The 7,267-nt window shown below is 46.5% G+C and overlaps 1 pseudogene; it reads right to left on the bottom strand.

The window, feature by feature from the left end:
* Positions 1–1,045: 1,045 nt before the first annotated feature.
* Positions 1,046–5,087, bottom strand: LOC107125717 (annotated as a pseudogene).
* Between the last annotated feature and the right edge of the window lie 2,180 nt (positions 5,088–7,267).

The raw sequence follows: 7,267 nt of genomic DNA, 5'->3' as shown, positions 1-7,267 counted from the left end.
CCGTCTCCACCACCTCGACCAAGGTGGTGATCTGCTCCCTCCACCGGATTTTCGCCACGCACGGCCTGCTGGACACCATCGTTTCCAACAACGGGACCGCCTTCACGTCGGGGGAGTTCCAGGAATTCCTCTGGAAAAAACTAGTGGCTGGAGATCAGCCCCGTCTCCACCACCTCGACCAAGGTGGTGATCTGCTCCCTCCACCGGATTTTCGCCACGCACGGCCTGCTGGACACCATCGTTTCCAACAACGGGACCGCCTTCACGTCGGGGGAGTTCCAGGAATTCCTCTGGAAAAACCTGATCCGGCACATCCGATCGGTGCCGTTCCACCCTGCTACCAATGGACAGGCAGAGCGTATGGTGCGAACGGCCAAGGAGGCCCTAAGCAGGATCACGGGAGGGGATTGGGAGTTCCGCTTGGCCCGCTTTCTCTTAACCCAGAGGACAACCCCCAATCCCGGCACCGGCCACAGCTCGGCGGAGCTCCTGATAGGCCGCCGGCCAACGACGCTGCTCGACCGCCTGCACCCAGACCGAGCACCGGATACCAGGAGGGCGGTAGAACAGTGGGAGGCCGCTCGGGGATTCTCTCCAGGAGACACCGTCTACTTCCGGAACTACGGAAACGGGGTCCCATGGTTGGAGGGCCGCATCACCAAGGTAAAGGGCCCGGCCTCCTACGAGGTAACGACGAACGACGGAAGGCCGCTGGAAAGACACATCGACCAGCTCCGACGACGGCTGGCCACAGGGGAAACGAACACACCCCCGTCGCCCAACCCAGAGGACGCAAGCAGGGAGGAGGCGGCCCCACAGAACCCTGATCGCACAGCGGAAGCCCCGAGCGAGGAAGAGGGGCCATTCCCGGAAGAAGCGCAGCCGCCACCGCAGCCACTGCCGCCACAGCAGCAGCCGCAACAGCCATGCCCCCCAGGACAACCGGACCAGGGGAGCTCCACACCGACCCACACAACGGCTCTTTCGCCGGGCCCCAGGCGCTCTACACGAGAGCGCAAACCCCCTGCTTATTTGAAAGACTATATCACCCAGATTGTGTCTGAACTATGGGGGGAGGGGTGTTATGTATGCGGTCCGCCACAAGGCGCCCGCAGGAAAGACTGGAGCTTGGCTCCTCAGGACAATAGGACCTCGGATCCTAGTTCCCCACCCTAGCTGACCGGTAGGCTCCGTGGCGGGAAATTCAAACCCTCCAATGTTACCGCTGTTTGGATGGAATTCAGCTGCTGTTATCACCTTGGTTAATTCCCCCATGTTGGCAGGCTTAATATCTACAATATTAAAACTTCTGTCTATAATTTCTAGGTGCCACAAATTAATCCACAGGTCAACTGCAGACAGGTACATTTCATAATCACTAGTGATGGGGACAGAGTTGGTGGTGTGTGTGGGCATTGGCAAATATCCTTTGTGGACTGGCTTCCACCATGAGATCCTTGAGTCTGAATACTTGCACCCATAATTTTGTGACTGTAATAGAGTCCCTATACCGCCCATCTTCTTCCTTCAAGTTATAGCCTTCAGGTCTTTTGTCTCTTTCACTGATTTTCCACAATTTTATTGTTTTATTGTTTGTGGACAATAAAAATTGAGCAGCATTTTTCTGGGGTAACCATCTACTTTTGTTGATCTTCTCTTCAATTTCTAAACTATTCAAGTAGTTGAACTCTGGTTCATGGCTTTGAAAGGTACTATAAACATTGTGTTCTCCTCTGCTGGGAGACAGTTTTGTTCTCATACACTTTTTTTTTAATGCCCCCGGAGGGGATTTTTTTAATTGCATTTTTTATAATACTACAAACTACAACAGAAAATGGGAGGGGGGACTACATTTATGGGATAAAAGAAAGATACCCACTACTAACTAAAAACCCAAGAGAGGAGATCTTCTGATCAGTTTAAACAAACATCAAATCTTAATCCCGCTAATCCCTTTACAAACTGAGTCAAGTTTAACAATAACTTTTCAGTTCTTAAAATTTACTGTCATTAAGAAATACCCCAAGTCATCTCATTTCAAAGTTTTTCCAAGGCACAAATCAGAGTCCTTCAGCCTTCACTTCTCCTTGCCCCATCTCTTCCGCAGTTTATAAAGACTCTTAGGAGCTGCTGCCCCTTTCTCTGAAAGAGAGTCCTTTCTGGAAGAATCCGAGTCCAGCTCGCCATTGGACTTACTGTCCTCTCCTTCTTTTTCTTCCTCCTCTGGCCCTCCCAACTGGACTCTTAAAAATTCCCGAGCTTTCAGAACAGAGTCAATCTTTTCTTTATTATCCTTGATTTTGAAGGTGACGTCTTCTGGAGTTAGCCATCTATATCCAATTGAATTTGTCTGAAGAAAAAGAATAACGTCTTTATATTTCTTTCTCCTTTGTCTTATTTCAAATGTAATGTCTTTTAGAACTCTGATGACATTTCCCCCAACTTTCAGGGGTACTCCAGATACTGCTTTCAGGATTGCATCCCTCACGTGCCTCTTCGAGAATCTTACAACAATTTCCCCAGGCAGATTGTTTTTCTTTATATATCCTGAATATGACCTATAGGCCAAATCCATATCGCTTATCAACAGTTCTGCCTTCATCTCTGTCACTGGGGCCAATACTTCACTTATCATTTCCTTTAGATTCTCTCCTTTAATCTCTGGCAAGCCCTGAAAGCGAAGAATCATGTTAGCCTTTTCCATTTGTAGTTGTAGCAATTGATCTTCTGTGGAGACTTGCTTCTTTTCCCGTTGTTTTACTTTTTTCTTCACCTTTTGGGCAGTGGCATCCATTTCTTTCATCTTCTCAGCTGTTTGGTTCATCATTTTCAAAGTCTTATTTATCTGGGTTTGCTGAGCGGTGATACATTGAGTCATATTAGACATCTGTTCCTTGAAGTTATTCAGCTGGTCCATTAGAGGTCGCATGGATTCTGCCAAAATCTTCGCCAGCTCGTTGGTTCCTTCCGTTTTTGGGCTCTCCGTCACGTTCGATTTCAGCAACTTCTCCTTTTCCGTCCTCTTCCCTGCCATGTTCCTCGGTTTGTTTACCTTTGTGAATGTTTTGAAAGTCTCTGAATATGCGCTTAAATGCTCAAACACTCCTTGGTAAGTACTTCTTAACCGTTTTAACCATTTTTTCTTCCGCTCCCCCCCCATTCGCTCAAAAGTTCCTGCGCTTGGGAGGCGTCCCTCCCCCGCTCGCCTTAATCTCTGCTGCGTAGGTTAGGGTAGGGAGCTTTCTTTTCTCTTTAAACATCGCTTAAACGACTCACGTTCATAATAGGGTCCTTAGACCTCGTGTACATTCTCTTTCGGATGCTCTATCTCCTGCGCTTGCCCCGGTTAGCGTTGTTTAGGTCCAGCACGGAGAACTGTCGGAACGGAGAGGCACCTCAATTCTCCGGCATTCTGCCATCGAAGAGGCGACCTCTCAGAAGTTCCATGGCCAGGGTCCCTTCAACCGGGTCCCTGGGGGGGGTGACGAGCCTGCGCACCCCCTCCTTCGGCTGGAGCACAGCTTCCCCCCCAGGAGGTTCAGGAGGTGAGTCTGCTCTAGCGCGCCGCCATCACCAGAACCTTGTTCTCATACTCTTGTTGAAAGATGACCACTTTGCCACCCTTGTCTCCAGTTGCTAGCAATTCTCCAGAATGATTAGATTCTACTGTATAAATTATATCTGCTTCTGCAACGTTGTCATCCACAGTCTTTCACTGAAAAAAACACTACTGAATGTCCTACAAATGGACCTTGAGCTTGTTTGGAGGTTCTAGCAGGGGAGCGCAGCTATCGTACACCCTTGAGCAAAGAACGGTACACTCCTTCTATCTGGGATGGTTGTACTCTTCGACCGAGTGTGCAGCTTTGGGAGGGACGCACATGGAGCAGTGAGGGAGGTAGGGGACACCCACCTAGTCAGCCAGATCAGCCGAATCAACCCTAGCGATCAATGGGGTGACAGATGTCGCAGCCAGATCATCCTCACATCCAACCTAGCAAGGAATAGTGCTACTGCCATCACCCATTTTTTCTATCTGAGAGGCAATAGGTATGTTCCCGTTGCTTTAAAAGCCTTTAACGCAAAATCCAGCCCACAATTCCTCTATGGAGCTCCCATATGGATAAGTGCAATCAATCAATCAGCTGAGGGACTACAATCTTTTTTTCTGCAGAAAATCCTTGGTCTCCCTAACTGTGTTCCATATGCTGCGATTTGTCTTGAAACTGGCCAGATGTTGTTAGAAACTCGAGCCTGGTCTTTGACGATCAAATTTTGGCTTCGCCTTTTGTTTAATTCTTATTCGAATTCTCTTACTTTCTTAATGTTGACAGATTACCATGAATCTAACTGGTTGAAATTAGTCCTTAACAAAATTAGGTCTATAGGTATACCTCTAGATTTGCTTTACTTATCATCTGCCTCAACAGCATTTCAGATAATTAAACGTAGGTTGTTAGATATTCAATTTCAGCACCTGACTGAGGCAGCTAGGAAAACTTGCTCTCCAGTTTATCTGGAATTATCTCTGATACCTGGCCAGATAGCCTCTTATTTCTGCTCTTTAACTGATCCCCATCAAAGAAGGGCATTTATGCTGGCCAGATTTAACATATTGCCATCGGCCATCTTCTTCAGAAGATGTCAAAAAATCCCCTATGAATTTAGACGATGCCCCTGTAGCCTGGGTGCTATTGAATCTGTTTCCCATGTTCTATTAAATTGTCCATTATACATTAAGATCTGAGAAAAACTTTTGAACTCCCTTCTCTGTACATGGTGTGGCCTTCCTGACAGTGTCAAGGTTCAGTGGGTACTTTCTTGATACAACTTTCTCATAACCTCTAATGTCGCCTGTTTTCTCCAGTCTGCAATTCGATCCAAGGAAGCTTTTAACTGATCTATTTCATTTTGGTTGGCCTTATGATCGATGAACTTAAAAAAAAAATTTTTTTTACTGCACTTTTATTTTTCACATGCCAATAAAGGTTATCTATCTATCTATCTATCTATCTATCTATCTATCTATCTATCTATCTATCATCTATCTACTGAATGTCATTCCCTCCTCCTCCAGCTCCTGCCATGTTTGGCTCCCAATGGTGTCAGGGTGGGTTACAGCAGCCTCTTTGCTCTCCAAAAATATTCCAGTGCCATGCTCAAAGAGAACACAGAGAAAGGATGGCAGTGGATCATGCCTTGGGGGGGGGGGTAGGGTAAAGCCAGCTTCTCTTCCAGGGCTTCCACAGCTCTTGGTTCCCTCTCCTTACCCAACCCCCCCATAAGTTCCACTTTCCAAAATGGCACCGGCTGAGCCAAGCATGACATCTGCCTAAAGACCTTCCTATGAGGAATGTCTAAAAGTTGTAAATCTTTTAGGTTTAGTAAACTTTAAGTTTAGAAGAAAACTACTGAAGAGTGGGGAGAATAATAGATGTTCATAAAGTTATGAATGACAACACAGTATGTATAGGAAACCCCTCCCCCATATTGCTAGTCCGCTGCAGTTGATTGTCAGTAGGTTTAGGTTTACGGCTGACTAAAGTAGTTCTTTGAGAAGCACTAACTTGGACAGCTTGTGCTGATTAAAGCTCATCTTTTGATCCTTTCCTATCCAGCTGGGAGGGAACATGTTTGACCTATCCTAAAATGGAGCTGATCTGAGGCTACTGGGATTGTACAACTGGGTTTTGTTTGTTAGTCAGGGCATCCCCCATTCCTGGGTCATAACAAATGGTACACTGGCAGGACACTCACTCGGTGCTGGAAACCCAACACTAGGAATGCACATTAAAGGGTCAGTCTGACGTCGATACCGGGTAAATTGGTGGAAACCATTATTAAGGAAAGAATTAGTAGGCACATAGATGAACAAAACCTATTGAGGCAGACTCAACATGGGTTCTGTAAGGGAAGATCTTGTCTCACTAACCTGTTAATGTTCTTTGAGGGGGTGAACAAACATGTGGACAAGGGGGATCCAATAGATATTGTTTACCTTGACTTCCAGAAAGCTTTTGATAAAGTTCCTCATCAAAGGCTCATAAGTAAGCTCAAAAATCATGGGATAAAAGGACAAGTCCTTTTATGGATCAAAAACTGGCTAATTAATAGAAAACAGAGAGTGAGTATAAATGGGCAGTTCTCCCAGTGGAGGGGTGTAAGCAGTGGGGTACCACAGGGATCAGTACTTGGTCCACTGCTTTTTAACTTGTTCATTAATGATTTGGAGTTGGGAGTAAGCAGTGAAGTGGCTAAATTTGCGGATGATACGAAGTTGTTCAGGGTGGTGAAAACCAGTGAGGATTGTGAGGCACTCCAAAGGGATCTGTCAAAGATGGGCAAGTGGGCGTCAACATGGCAAATGGGGTTCAATGTGGCCAAGTGCAAGGTGATGCACATTGGAGCCAAAAATCCTAAATATAAATACACATTGATGGGGTCTGAACTGGCAGAGACTGAGCAAGAGAGAGATCTTGGAGTTGTAGTGGATAACTCACTGAAAATGTCGAGACAGTGTGTGACTGCAATAAAGAAGGCCAATGCTATGCTGGGGATTATTAGGAAGGGTATTGAAAACAGATCAGCCAATATCATAATGCCGCTATATAAATCAATGGTGCGACCTCATCTGGAATACTGTGTGCAATTCTGGTCACCACACCTTAAAAAGGATATTATAGCTTTGGAAAAAGTGCAGAAAAGAGCAACTCGAATGATAAAAGGGTTGGAACACTTTCCCTATGAGGAAAGGTTAAAGCGCTTAGGGCTCTTTAGCTTGGAGAAAAGACGACTGAGGGGTGACATGATCGAGGTTTATAAGATTATGCATGGGAAAGAGCAGGTAGAGAAAGAGGTACTTTTCTCCCTTTCTCACAATACAAGAACCCGTGGGCACTCCATGAAATTGCTGAGCGGTCGGGTTAGAACGGATAAAAGGAAGTACTTCTTCACCCAAAGAGTGATTAACACTTGGAATTCACTGCCACAGGAAGTGGTGGCAGCTACAAGCATGGACGGCTTCAAAAGGGAATTAGATAAGCATATGGAGCAGAGGTCCATCAGTGGCTATTAGCCACAAGGTATAGATAGGGACTCTGGGGCAAGTGATGCTCTGTCATCTTGGTGCTTGGGGGGGGGTCAACAGTGGGAGGGCTTCTAATGTCCTGGCCCCACTGGTGGACCTCCTGATGGCACTGGTATTTCTGGCCACTGTGTGACACAGAGTGTGGGACTGTATGGGCCTTTGGCCTGATCCAACATTGGC

The sequence above is a fragment of the Gekko japonicus genome, unplaced genomic scaffold (genome assembly GCF_001447785.1).
Source record: "Gekko japonicus isolate JY-2015 unplaced genomic scaffold, Gekko_japonicus_V1.1 scaffold2783, whole genome shotgun sequence".
In the NCBI taxonomy this organism is placed as follows: Eukaryota; Metazoa; Chordata; class Lepidosauria; order Squamata; family Gekkonidae; genus Gekko; species Gekko japonicus.
This window is presented reverse-complemented; position numbering and strand designations above follow the sequence as displayed.